This window comes from Sorex araneus, chromosome X (assembly GCF_027595985.1).
Source record: "Sorex araneus isolate mSorAra2 chromosome X, mSorAra2.pri, whole genome shotgun sequence".
Taxonomy (NCBI): domain Eukaryota; kingdom Metazoa; phylum Chordata; class Mammalia; order Eulipotyphla; family Soricidae; genus Sorex; species Sorex araneus.
In genome coordinates this window covers 274,671,144-274,686,184 of record NC_073313.1, presented here as the reverse complement: position 1 = coordinate 274,686,184, position 15,041 = coordinate 274,671,144, and positions in this window count along the sequence as shown.

Genomic DNA, 15,041 nt, shown 5'->3' with positions numbered 1-15,041 from the left:
TATTGACTTATTTATATCACCTATAAAAGTTCTTCATTTCTGTCATTTCTAACTGTAGTAGTTTTATCATCCAACTCTTAAACTATCTTGTGCTTTGCTGAGTAAATATGCTATTGTTTCTTTGAATTCATTGAACATCCTTATCATAGTGTTGCTAAGGATTTACTAGTGTTGTTTATGTCTTCAGTGATAATGTTTTTGCTTGTTGAACTTGATGGATTTCTACTTGTTTTCCCCATTGGTTTTCTAGTGTTCTTCCAGAGCTGGGGGTATTTGTAGTTAATGCCACCTCTACCTGGTGAAAGGCAGGAAGAAGTTGCGGTGTGGGCCCTTAATATGGCAAAGGTTGATGGTGGAGGCTGCTGGGTCCCAGCCAGAGGGAGGGTCTCTGCCTCCAATTGGAGGCTCTGTCTTCTGTTTGGGAGAGGCCCAGTAATATCAGTTGGAGATGAAGGAGCGGCAAGCAGGAAATTAGGCTGAGTACTTTTTTCATATACTTATCAGTCATCTATAATCTATGTTTCATTTTTGTGGAAGTGTCATCTCCTTGTCCTTGTTTTTATTTATTTATTTTTGTTTTTTTTTTGAAGTGTGTAATTTGGGTTTAATTCTTTTTTTTTTTTTTTTGCTTTTTGGGTCACACCTGGCGATGCACAGGGGTTACTCCTGGCTCTGCACTCAGGAATTACCCCTGGCCGTGCTCAGGGGACCATATGGGATGCTGGGATTTGAACCCGCTTGCTTGCAAGGTCAGCCGCTTGCAAGGCAAATGCCCTACCCGCTGTGCTATCTCTCCAGCCCCAACTTGGGTTTAATTCTATTTTTTTCCAGTGTACTCCAGAAGAGCTGCATATAAATACACATTGCAAAAAGTAAAACAATCAATTAGATAAATTTTCAAAGTACAAAATTTTCGGGCTGGAGTGATAGCACAGCAAGTAGGATGTTTGTCTTGCACATGGCCGATCTGGGTTTGATACCTCCATCCCTCTCAGAAAGCCCAACAAGCTACCAAGAGTATACTGCCCGCACAGCAGAGCCTGGCAAGCTACCTGTGATGTATTCGATATGCCAAAACAGTAACAACAAGTCTCACAATGGAGACATTACTGGTGCCTGCTCGAGCAAATCAAATCGATGAACAACAGAACTACACTGCTGCAGTGCTACAAAATTTTTGTAGAATGGCCTATGACAAAGTGAACACTGTGAGTGTTTTGTGTCTGTGTGTTGAATTTAGGCACCAAGATTTATAATCCTGCTAATAATAATAATATAAAGAAAGTTATAAAGAAAGAAAGAAAGTTCTTATAAAGAAAAGTTCCAAGTCTCAGCCCACTACCAGCATCAGCTTTTCTCCACCTAGGTCCCAAAAGTATTCTTCCACCTCCTCCCAATCACCTCAACAAATAGCTATCTTAAGTTCTAACTTTTATAAGGCTGGAAAGATAATTCAGGGGTGAAGACTCTTGCCTTTCCTATGACAGACCCGAATCAGACCCCCAGATCCTCACACTGTCCCTTTCTGTCACCTGGAATGATTCCTGAGCACAGACAGGTGTAGCACAGACGCTCCCTCCAGATAAACAAAATTAAATTTTTGCATTCAAGACCATTGATCAGTATTCTTATATTACCTCCAGTCCATCACATCACGCCCCCTTACTCCCTTCTTTCAGTCACTGTCACTGTCATCCCATTGCTCATTGATTTGCTCGAGCGGGCATCAGTAACGTCTCCATTGTGAGACTTGTTTGTTATTGCTTTTGACATGTTGCATTCTTTAAATTTAGCATTTTCAGTACTGAAAGCCAGGGATGAGAATGGCCTTTCCATGATGTCTTTCTCTCCCTTGCCTTTCTTTCTTTGTTGCTCTGTATATCACAGATGCATGTTTCTTTTACATTGTTGGCATTTGGGGGATATCCAGATTGGTGTGCCCCAGTATCCCCTTTCTCTAATGCCCCTTCCTTCCAGAATTTCAGTAATTTGGAACTTGTTCTGTTATTGTCCAAAAATAACTTAAAATTTCTTCATTTATTGATGATTCTGTATGGCTTATCTTCAACTTCACTGAAACAATTTTTGGTTTCTTCACTCTACTGAAGGGTCCTGCTACTGTATTCTTTAGCTCCTTGTGGATGAGTTCTTTCATTTTGTCCATCAGTGCTCGTGACTTTGATGTTTGGCACCATGGCTGCCTTGTGAGGATTTGTCAGTAGGGGCAGTTAGGAAGGAACTTATGGATATCTAACTCCTTTCCCCCATTTGTAGGTGGTATTATTGGTTTCTTTGTTGTTAAGCTTTGTGGGTGGTTTATGTGTTTTTCATCTGACATACTGTGTGCAAATGTCTTCTTTCATTCAGTGAGGTGTCTTCTTATTTAAGTCTGAGTTTCTTTTACCATGGAGAATCTTTCTTTCAATTGTCATAGTTCTTTTAATTTTTGGTTCTTCTATCTTTGCCAATGGGATTGCATAATTGAAAACACCTGTGAGGTCAAGCTAATGTGTATTCTGCTTAAATTTTATTCAATGTATTTTATAGATTCTGGTCTAATCTCAAGGTTTTAAAAATACTTTGAATTAACTTTTGATTTTAGTGTGAGTTATGGATTCAGTTTCATTATCTGCAAATAGTTATTCAGTCCCCCCAGCACCATTTATTGAAGAGGTCTTCCTTGATCCACTTCATGTATTTTATTTCTTTGTCATAGATTAACCATCTGAAGGTTTATCTCTGGGCTCTCAACTAATGCATTGTCCAAATACTCTTCCTTACTCCAGTCCCATGTTGTTTGAGTATTATAGCTTCATCAGTTTTAAAAAAGTGTGATAGTTCCCAGCTTTTTTATCTTTTCAGAATTGCTTTGGTTATTTAGGGAGCTTTATTATTACATAAAAGTTTTGTTAGTCTTTGTGTTAAGCCCTTGAAGAAAGTAATAGAACTTTTGATAGGTATTGCATTGAATCTGTATAATACTTTAGGTAGAATGATCATTTTTTCACTATTAATTCTTTCAATCCATGAAAATAGTATATATTTTTTAATTTTTGGTACCATCATCTATTTCTTTTATAAGTGACATAGTTCTCAAGGTACAGATTTTTTCAATCTTGTGTGAGCTGATTCCTAAGTATTTGTTATTTGGGAACATTATTTGAAATGAGATTACTTTTATATCTTTATCTTCTAGTTCACTAGTTGAGTACACAAATGCAACTGATTTTTGTGTGATGATATAAATTGCTAATTTGTTGTTATATTTATTGTTTCTAATAGTTTTTCTTTTTTTTTCTTTTTGCTTCTTGACCCACACCCAGCGATGCTCAGGGGTTACTTCTGGCTCTGCACTCAGGAATTACTCCTGGTGGTGCTTGGGGGACCATGTGGGATGCTGAGGATTGAATCTGGGTTGACTGTGTGCAAGGCAAATGCCCTATCTGCTGTACAATCTATTTGCCCCCTCTAATAGTTTTTCTAACAGAATCTTTAACTAGTTATACAGATATATGCATATATATTATATCATCTACAAAGAGTGGTCGCTTGAATTCTCTTCTGATTGGATGCCTTTGATTTTTTGTTCTTTCCTGATTACTACAATGAGGAATTTCAAGACTGTATTGAATAATAGTGGAGAAAGTTGATGTCACTGCTTTGTGCCTATTCTCAGAAGGAAAAGACTGAAACCTTTTGATGTTGGCTGTGGATTTGCTGTAAATATCTATTAGTCTCTTATGAAAGATCCCATCTAATTCTGTTTTGTTAAGAGATAATAACCCAATGATCAAACACCCATCCCTCCACCAGTGCGCATTCCTCACCACCAATATCCCTGGTTTACATTGTGTGATTGTAACCCAAACATGAAAGCTTGTAACTATCTCACACTGATTCAATAAGATTTAAATTAAAAGATTTAATAACCCTGTTATCCTATCATCAATGTGAAACTGTTAGGGCAGGACTGCCCTGGGCGGGGCCAAAGACAATGAAAACCGTATATTTTCCACTCAGGCCTCTGCTATCTCCTTGCTCCAAGAGGAATGTTTGGGCTCCTGAGCTACTACCATATAAGGGTATAATCTAAACACATAGCCTCCTGGGCCCGGGCTCAGCCCTCAGACCCGTGCAGGGGCTTATGCAATTGTGACCTGTAAATCTATAGGCTGGACAAGCAGATGGGCCTAATGGGATTGGAGGGAGAAGCATGTCAAATTATGAACTTATTGGCTAGGAAATGCGTGGGCTCTGCTGTAATGGCCAACATGGGCCTATATAAGTAACCCCTGCACCCTGGGTCGGGGCCTTGCCTCGCACATGGGACCTGCGTGTAGCTATGTGTGTGTGCACAACCTTGGCTAGCCAGCTTAATAAACTACCTGCTTGCTGACTGCATTCCTGCATGGTCCTTGTCTGCGGTCAGAGATCCAGAACCATGCCCTAACAAAACAATCTTGATATTTTAGTTATAAAGTCATTGATCTTATTTATTCAGGACATTGCATATGTTATTAAGATAAGGTAGTTGTGGATAGTACAGGGATTAAAGTGTTTACTTTGCATATAATCAACTTTATAGTTGCAGTTTTTATAGTCTATGTAGTCTCCACTACAACATATGGTCCCTCAAGCACTGCCAGGAGTGATCCATAATCACAGAGCCAGAAATAAATTCTGAGCACCACTTAGGGTGCCTGAACCCCCAGCAAACCAAAAACAAAAAGACAACCACTGCAAAAAAACCAAAAAACCAAGGCACTTGAGAAATAATCTTGAAATTGTTACAAATGCCCAATTATCATTATACTGTGGTTATCTCTACTTGGGATAGTGTAATTATGAAATAAGTTAAAAATGACAAAATGACTTTTTTTTTTTTTTTGCTTTTTGGGTCACACCCAGTGATGCTCAGGGGTTACTCCTGGCTTTGCACTCAGGAATTACTCCTGGCAGTACTTGGGGAACCATATGGGGTGCCGGGGATCAAACCCGGGTCGGCCGCGTGCAAGGCAAACACCCTACCCGCTGTGCTATCACTCCGGCCCCGACAAAATGACTTTTAATTTAAATTTTTATTTGCCATTAAACAGGCTTATACAGGAAAATAACTTTATAAGTTTCTTCTCTATTGTTTCAGTCTTATAATCTTCACTCTGTTAGGGCGCGGATTGAGATCTCCCGATAACGACAAAGAGACTCCAGAGACTGCAAACAACAAGCAGTGTTTATTGTAAGACTGGCTAGCCAGGGCCCAGCTGCCTACGCGGACACACAGGTCCAGTAGGTTGGGCAAGACCCTGAGCTTCTTCAAAGGAGATCTTATATAGGCCTTCCCCGGCCGTTACAGCAGAGCCTGCGCATTTCATAGCCAATAGATTTGTAATATTACAAACTTTCTCAACCAATCCATTTAAAAGGACATCACTCCTTAGCCTATGGTTTTAGAGATCAGTATTCATGCCAATATTCAGGAATGTCCTGGTTCTGGGGGCAGTCCTGGGTCTTGTGATATGGGTCTTGTGATATGGGTCATGTGATATGGGTCTGGTTATCTGGTCTGACCACCACCCTTCTTGCGACCCAGGGTGTCTGTATCCAAATTCCTTGCTCAGGGACAAATAGACAAGTTATTCTACAATGCGGGCTCCTGTAAAAAGAGTCTTAAGAAAGCTAAATAGATTCCTGTGGTCTGTCCTGGGCCAGTTCCTCACAACTCTTACTTCAGACTTTGATGTTTTGTAAACAAATGGGTTTTGGTCCACACCCAGTGGTGCTCAGTGTTTACACTTTGCTCTGCATTTAGGGATCATTCCTGGTAGCCTAGGGGGACCATATGTGGTGCTGGGGATTGAACCTGGGGTGACCACAAGACAAGTGCTTTACCTGCTTACTATCACTCCTGCCCATGATCAAATGTTTTGTAGTGATGATCAAATTATTTGTACTGATCAAGGCAAATGCCCTACCACTTAATAAATTTCAGACCCTGTTGGGGCTGGACTGAACTATCAGGGCGAGCCCATGTAGACTGTACTGTACTATGGACAGGAACTTAGGGACCCATGAAAATGGGCAAGATTTCTTGTGTGTCCTGACTGGTTTGGATGAAGCTGAACATTTTTTCCCTTCAAGCTGCCTCAGAAAATAATTTCAGTATATTGAAAAGAGTAGTTTTCCTTCTCTCACACAAGCCTGGCTGGTCTTTGACATGCAGATCTCAGGTGCTAGCCAGGCCTGACCTTTGACATTGTTGATTCTGGGCTCTGACCCAGCCTACTCCTTGGGATGTAGATTTCAGGTGCTGCCTAGTTTGTAATTGACATGTAGATTTCATGTGACAGCCCAGCCTTGTCTTTGGGATGTAAATCCAAGTGCTTTTAGCCCAAGAAAGGTTTTGGTTTTGGTTTTGTATCTTCTTTCCAGAGGCCAAGATTACTGGCCTGCAGATGCAAGGAAATAATGCATATTCCACTGCCTCAATGTTCTTCCTGTAATTTCTTTTGATGCCTTTGGTGACATCACTGTATTGCACCCTTTAGAGGTACCATGATCAATAAAAGGAGATCACGGTGCTCTCTACTTTTGTCAAGAGTCAAAGAGAACCTTGGCCCTCCATGAAATACATTTCTTCCGTGTTCCTTGTCTCAGTGCCTCTGACTGCATGTATATTCATGCAACAAGACCCTTCACTTCAAACATTTCAAAACTGTTTCTTCTTTATATTTTTACATACATGTTCAAAATAATCTTATGTGACTGTCATGCCCTTCTTTAAATAAAGAATCATTACCCAGATAGCAGATGTGAGTGGAAGCTTTAGTCACTCAGGGGTCCCTTCTCTTCCAACCTGAGGTCAAATAATTTGTTGTATTTTATTATGGCTAAGGTGATAGAGTTACAGTAGTATTCAAGGTTCTGGTATTGATGTACAAACTTACTGCACACCTCTGGCACTGAAGAACCCATGATCGTCCTCCCCATCCCTATATTTCCTCAGATCCAACCTTTCTTCTCTCCCTCCACTGACAGCAATATTTGTTAGTTGATAGTTAATGTTTTTAGAGCATAATTATCTCCCTGAGAACCAATTCTGTCCTCCAGATCATCCACTAATGTTTCCATGTTACTTCCCACAACCATTTGTACCCTCACTCACTTCCTCACAATCCGGCACTCTTGGATCTGCATTCCAACATCCAAGACTTATTATCAATTGATATCTACAAATACTTGATTATATATATATATATATATACTCTATATACTACAAAAGAATGAGATCATCCTGTGATTGTCCTTCTGTCTCTTGCTTATTTTGCTAAGCATGATACTCTCTATCCCATTCAAGTTATTGCGAACTGCTTGACTTTATTTTTTTCTAGTGGCTGTGTAGAATTCCATTATGTATAATATATACCAAAACTTTATCCATTAATTTTCAGTTGGGTATTTAGATTACTTCCATGTCCTGGCTGCTGTACTGAGAGCTGCCATGAATGCAGATGAAAGTGACTGTAACTGCTAGCTGGAGAAAGTGACCTAGGACTCTACTAATGGGTTATCCTCCAGACTTGCAGAGATTTGTCATATCTACTAAGTACCTGAGGTGGTCCAGTTTGATGTGGCTTCCTCTTCTATTTCACAGGTCTCAGATCTGTACTTTAGTCTGAAGTTATTTTTGGTGAACTCAGAATTTTCTCCTTTATCTTTCCTCAAAGCAACTGACATTAAAAACTATGTCACCTATGGAATATGAAGTTTTCTGAATATAGTTATAGCACAAAATGTTGTTAGATTAGTATTCAATTATTATTCTGTTAGTATGTAAATGCTATTTAAAGTACATCTATACTGAGATGAAGTTTATTGTAGAGATTATTATTATCTGGTTACTAACTGCCTTGTTTTATGGGGAACTTGGTCTTGTCTCCATATTTAATTAACTCTTACTTAAGAACATTAATATAAGTATAACAACTTGTTGGAAAGCAATGAACAATTATCTAGTTAATCTGGGTAGCAGAATACCCAGCCCATAATTGATAAAGCACAATAGGATCTTGTCTTAAACAAGTATGTAGTTAGGAGTTCCAGTGTGGGTTATTTTGGTGACATTATGATATCATGGAAGATCCAGGAGTTGACTATAACTTTTGCTCTACCAATCTCAGCATTCTGAGATTTTGTTTTTCGGCTTGACCTAGCATGCTCCTGAAAATGGCTTCATGCATCACTCTCCTTTTAATTTTTTGTTTTAATTTAATGAATTGATTGATTGGGCTGGAGCAATAGCGCAGCTGAGTATTTCGACCACACGTCAGAGCCTGGCAAGCTACCCATGGTGTATTCGATATGCCAAAAACAGTAACAAGTCTCACAATGGAGACATTACTGGTGCCTGCTTGAGCAAATCGATGTGCAACGAGATAACAGTGATACAGTGACAGTGAATTGATTGATTAATTTATAGGTTTGTGGCTGCACCTGGTGTTGTTCAGAGCTTACTCCTGATTCTGTGCTAGAGATTACGTGTGGCAGTATTGGGAAACAGCCGGCATGCTGGGGATCAAACCTGGAGTGGCAGTGTGCAAGGCAAATGGCTACCCTCTGTACTATCTCTCCAGCTCAAGCAGTGGTGCTGAGGGATGTCCAGGCTACCTCCGTCTTGTTTTTCAGGGGAAATGGGGGGAGAAGGGCGGTTACACAGTTCTTGGAGCTGCCTCACCCTGTCGAGCTGTCCCTGGCACCTTCTCTCTCTGATTTTTGGGCCACACATGATGGTGCTCAAAGTAAGTTTGTAGAATATATTAATTCTACAAAATTTCTTTGTTTTGAAATTATTAAATGTTTTCTCCTGCATTTATCAATTTTCTTTTCTGAAATTACTGTCAGAAATTATTATTACAGTTGAACATTGAATATCTCTTTGACTTGTTATTCTTTCTGGGTAATTTCCTTAATTTTTACTTCTCAGTACTTCTTTAAATACAAAGTTATATGGATTTTTAAATTTTTATTGATAAATCCTCTGCAATTTCCCCCACCCCCATTTTTTTTTCTGTTATGCATGTTAGAGATTTTACCAAAATATCTGATGACATTTGGATATCAATGTTTATTTAAGAGTGGATAAATAAAAAGTTTATGGAAAACCATTTTTTCTATTGTATCATTAACCCTTTAGAGAAAATCATTCTAATTTACTGGTAGGGGAGGATGCAGTCTGCTACAGACATGTGAACTTCATTTAATGTCACGGTTTTAGGAGAAAAACATTCACTTTTCATTATACAGGAATTCTCTAACTTGTGTCATTCTGGTTATGTTTCACATAAAATCCAACTGACTTGTTTTCAGTCTAGGTGAGAGAGAGTTTACAGGTGAGTCCATGTGATGGGTAAGGGACCTTAGGACTATTATTTCTTTTATAGGCTTCCAAACAATTTTGTTTTCAGCCTTATTCTGCATCATTGCATTTTCAAGTCCTGAAGCTTTTGTGAGTTCTGTGATTCAAAACAGTTTTTAGATTTCTTCTTGTTTATTTTTGTGTCACTAATATAACTTATTAGATAGAAATACATTAACACCAGCATGTCTGTTTTGAACTTTTAATCATCTTATTCACCATATACAATTTGAAAGATACTTTCCTTAGTAATTTAGTAGGGGAAAAAACCTGTTTTTGAGTCACTGATCTACTTTCAAAAGTTTGTAGTACAAGTGCAATATTATTAGTAAAAAATTGTAACCATTAACAACTGTAATGTGTATAAAATATGCTCAGTCTTTGTAACACACTTACAACTAATAGGATATATTTATCAAAATAAGTTGTAATTTATGTGAAAACCACTATTTTTTAGCTTAAGCCTTATGAAAAACATGCAAACAAAATTATTGCAATCCCCTTTCCTTTGAAAAGACCCTCTAGAGATCACTGGAGTGATCATTCATCAGTAATTACAAGCAGAGTATGGAAGGAACAGGCAACAATGACGTGTCCAGGTAAGGAGACTCCGGCACCATGGTCATGTACATAATGTTGATTGCCCTGGTTTATCATGACTCTAAACATTGTATAGGAATTACATATCCAATGACAGATTAATAGATAAAGAAGTTATGGTATACATATGCAATGGAATACTATGTAGCTGTAAGAAAAGATAAAATCATGCAGTTTGCTGTAATGTGGATGGAACTAAAGGGTAGGTATTATGTTAAGTGAAATATGTCAGAGGGATAAGGATAAATACTAGATGATCTCACTCGCTTGTGGGATAGAGAGAAACAGAACAAGGGAATAGGCAGTACTGAGTAATGACAAATCCTTGGTTTGGGATTATAAAACTAACAATGTGTGTATATGTGTGTATGTGTGTGTATGTGTGTGCACTCGAGGGGGGTGACTAAATAAAGATCAGACTAAAGGTGACATAGGGACATTGGTGTAGTGTCTGTGGGCCCTTTGGTGGTGGTGGGATTAAGTGACTTTTTACATCAATACCATAAACATTAACAGTATTGTAAGTCTACTACCTAAAGTATGAAAAACAAAACAAACACCACCAGATGATCTCACTCCTCTGTGGTGTGTAGGAAAATAAATCAAAGGAATCGATAATATAAACTGACAACAAACTCTGGGTACTGGATTACAAATTGAGAAAAAACAGATTATGAGGGAGCAGGTGGGCTGGAGATGGCACAGTGATATGGGCTGGAAGTGTGGGGAACTTTGATAGTGAGAAGGACAGATTAACTGTATACGCCAAGACCATAAACATCAACATTGTCATAAACACATACAGCAACTTATGTGTTTTAAATTAGACAAATGGGGATTGTTAGTATTCTTTATAGTCTACAAAGCACTTTCACATCCATCGTCTTAATTGGAATAGGCAAATCAGGAATTATTTGGCTCCAGAGATATTTTCATGGGATTCATGGAATAAACTGAGTTTGCTCATTGAAAAAATGAATTCATTGCTTCAATTTCTTTTAATAGATTTGTTAGAATATGGGGCTATTCTTGTACAATGAAGACTTTTTAAAAATTGCTTATAAAACTTGTATAACAAAGCATACATTGGTTTAAAACAAAAATGTTTTATTTCCTGTGACTCTTTGGATTGGCAATCTGTTATTTCTGCATGCCTTTCCAGAGACTTCTCAGGGAGATTTAGATCTTTAGTTAATAAATATGTTTGAAAATAAAATGTGACTTGACTGGCAGATTTGTAGAGATGTTAGTGGTTGGCAGAAGCTCCTCAGTTACTCTGAAATTGCTTATATCACAGGATCTCAGTGTTAAAGAGCATAAAAGTGTCAGCCTCAATGTTTCTTAGGTTGCAAAGTTGCAAAGAAACCTGTACACTATATCCAGCACCAGCTCCAAGGAAAGGAGCTCCCATTACCATATTAGTCCAATGGGAAAAGTTGTAATATCATAAAGACAAGGGACTCTGAAATCAGTGATTCATTTGGGCCGTTGCTATGATTGACCATAGTTGCTGTGTTTCTATAAATGGAAAATTTAGGGGTTTGATTAGTTTTATGTTTCTTTATACTATCATAAGTTTATATGCACACAATTACATGCAACAATCACAATATTCTAAGGAATGAAGTAATTACCACAAACAACTTTTTCTTGCTTCTACTTTTGTTCTTGAAGCATACCTCATCAGAGATATGATGAGGTATGCATTTGGATAACCCAATTACAGTGTCTTAAATTTAAATTTATAAAGCTTCTATGTGGCTATGCCAAGTTTCAATACAGTTAGTTAATTTGTTTTATTTGGATTTATATTAAGGTTCTTTTTATAAATCTTTAGTTTTGTCTTGGAATTTTAAATAAACATAAAAATGAAAGTACACCACAGAAGTTAATTGGAGAATGATTCCTTCCCCCCTATTTTTCATGGGAAACAGAAGCAAGGAAATCATATTCAGTAACACTAGGAAGATGAATTAAGCTAATAAATTTCTGTAGTAGGGTTTACTCCTTGTACAGACAGGAACATCAGCTATGGGACCCCAAAGCCATATTTCAGGGAAACAGTAAAGATATTGGTTAAATGACAGGAACAGGTATTTAACAATTGCTGTTAAATTTGCAATCACTGACCCAGCCTGGGCCCTTCTCTCAGTGTCAAGAACAACCTGGAAACCAGAATCTTTCCCAGTGTGAAGAACAGATGGGTTGGACTCCTTTCTGCCAGAACAATCCTTCAGAAAGTGAGAGGCCCAAGGCCAACTCCAGCTCACCCTGCAGGCTTGAGGCCACCTCCAGCTCATCGTGGGGCCTGATCTTCACATCTTCACAACGGCTAAGCCTATGTAACCCTGAGATGACAGGTAACATACTAATGCCATTATTGGTGTGTCTCTTGCTCTGTCTTAGCCAATCCCCAGGACTTCTCAGTAAATAACAGGGTATCCCCAATAGAGAGTTCTCCATATTGCTGTGCTTATGAAAAATATAAGCCAGGTTTGTTAAGTCATCTAGCAAATTTAAAGTGAAGCTGGAGAGAAAACTTTATTTTTGTAACTTGCACTCTGTAGAAATCAAAAGCTAGTCCTACAGATTGATTGGACAAATGTATTTGTATGGGCTTGATTAAAATATGGTTTAATTAGCCTAACAGTCTGGTTTGTGCCCCCAGTTGTAGGGCCTTTAATTTTAATAAAGATATCTTGTTTCTTAAATCTATTTTTTCTTTTTTGCACCCTCCCACCTGAATTTCATCCTGGCACGGGTGCTGAATATCTCTTGAACCACCTTCAATTACCTCCATTCCTGATTGCCAACCCACCCACACATTGAACCATTCCCGGAAAACTACACCCTACTGCCACCAGATGTAGCTAGAGAGATCTCGGGACCCCCTTTTATAGAACCCAAATTGCTAGTATGTAAGGTTTGTTCGGAATCAAATGGCAACCAGCTGATGAGATAGCAACACTCCAGAGTCAAAGATCACCCTGCACCCAGCACAGAAGACAGAGCTTATGGTTCGTCTGGCAACAGGAAGCCACTAGGCTGCATCACCTCCACCCACCTACAGGTCAAGTGCACTGGTCCCACCAAGATGGGTCTCTATCCCCCATAGTGCCCAAGACAATTTAAATCCTGCTTAGTCTATCCCAGGATGCGGTTCTACCCCAGCCTCACCAAGGGCCTGAAGGATCCTCCTGGCAGCGCATTCCTATAAATTTCTCCTATTTCTTCACTTTACTGTCTCTGTCCCTCCATCTGCCTGTGCCGGGTGAGGTCTCCAACTTATCAAACAAAAGGGGGGGGGGCATTATAGACTAAAAGAGGTTTAAGAGATATGACAAATTATTTTTACTATTTTTTTTCATTGAGGGTTAGAGTCTAATTTTCCTCCTCTTGAGTCTACTCTAATTTTAAGAATCTGCGGATCTCAAGCCAGCGTCCAGCGGGCAGAGATCCTCGCCCCTCCCTGCCGCCGACCCTGCGCTTCCTGCTTCCTCATCCAGGTACGCCTTATCCCCTCACTGAGCATCCCAGCCCTCCATGCCCCAGCGCTCTGCCAGCGGCCGCCAACCGATCTCAACCCAATGTCCAGTGGCCAGAAGGGGCGTGGCCTCTTTTGTAGTAGGCGTGGACCCGCTGCAGGGGCGTGGTCTCCAGGGCAGCGGCCACAGCCGCAGCTATTTTCCCCTGTTCTAGTATATGTGACAGACGTCTCAATCCCCATTAACTCACTTTGTGGAGATCTTCCCAGCTCAGATGAGCAGCAGAAAGCCCACAGGCTACAACAGACAATTGGGAAAGACCTCAAAATAGCTCTAGGGCGAATCAGAGACCTAGGGGATGATGCCAAGAGTAATAACATAACAACCATTGGAGTTCCAGAAGGACAGGGAGGCAACCCTAATGAGAAAGCCACAGTTAAAGAAATCATTGCTGAAAAGTTCCCAGAGCTGGATAATGCAGATGTTCAGATACTAGGAGCTCGAAGGGTACCAACTAGAAGAGACCCTAATAAAAAGACTCCAAGACATATCATAGTCAGAATGATGGATGTCATGGATAAGGACACAACACTGCAAGCAGCAAGATCAAAAAAAGAAATCACATGCAAAGGAGCACCCCTTAGATTCACAGCAGACTTATCAGAGGAAACCCTCCAAGCCAGAAGACAATGGTGGAATATAGTGAAAAAACTCAATGAAATGAACGCCTCACCACGAATACTTTATCTGGCTAAGCTCTCACTCAAACTCAAAGGAAGAATTTGCTTGACCAAAAGAACATAGTTAAAGAGTTTGTGGGACTAGGTCATAAGCAGTCTGCAGGCCCTATGAACTCTCCTGCAACACTTTCTCTAAATTCTCTGAAACTAATTATTCCAGAATGCTGGCTGGGTCATATTCATCTTGGATGCAGGCAGATTCATATCTCCAGTCCAGCCAGGTCAATGTCTTATGGACTGGAAAGATCACCAATCAGGTGTCACGCAAATCATTGACAAAATATTGTGAGCTAGGATAAAATGCTGTTTCGAGTCACTTGGTTTGGGAGTGGTTTGTTATGTGGCTAAAGATAACACACCAATGGCTCAACTCCACGGCTTCAGTAATATTCTCTGCAGATATCAAACTGCAAACAGTTTCACATACCCTGGTGCCCAGGTTGAACTCTGTCATCTTCTCAGAATCAGGGAGCCATGCCCACTTCCCATCTCTACCACCGTGTCAAGTCATTGGCCCAGGTCACAGATCCTTGCACCTTGCAGCTGCATACGTGGCCGAGGAATACCTCCTACTTCCTCAATACTGAAATTCCAGTAGGAGCACACCAAATTGGATGGTAAGTAGCACAGAAGCCAATTAAACTTAACAAAGAAGAACAGTAACACAGAAGGCTCAGCTAGCAACAAATGGCTTAATAAATTCTTAGACAAGGATTAACAACACTGTGATGAGATATAACAATTTTCACATAAAAATTGATTTTTATACTTACTGATTTTAATATTGGAGCTTTGTTATCTAAT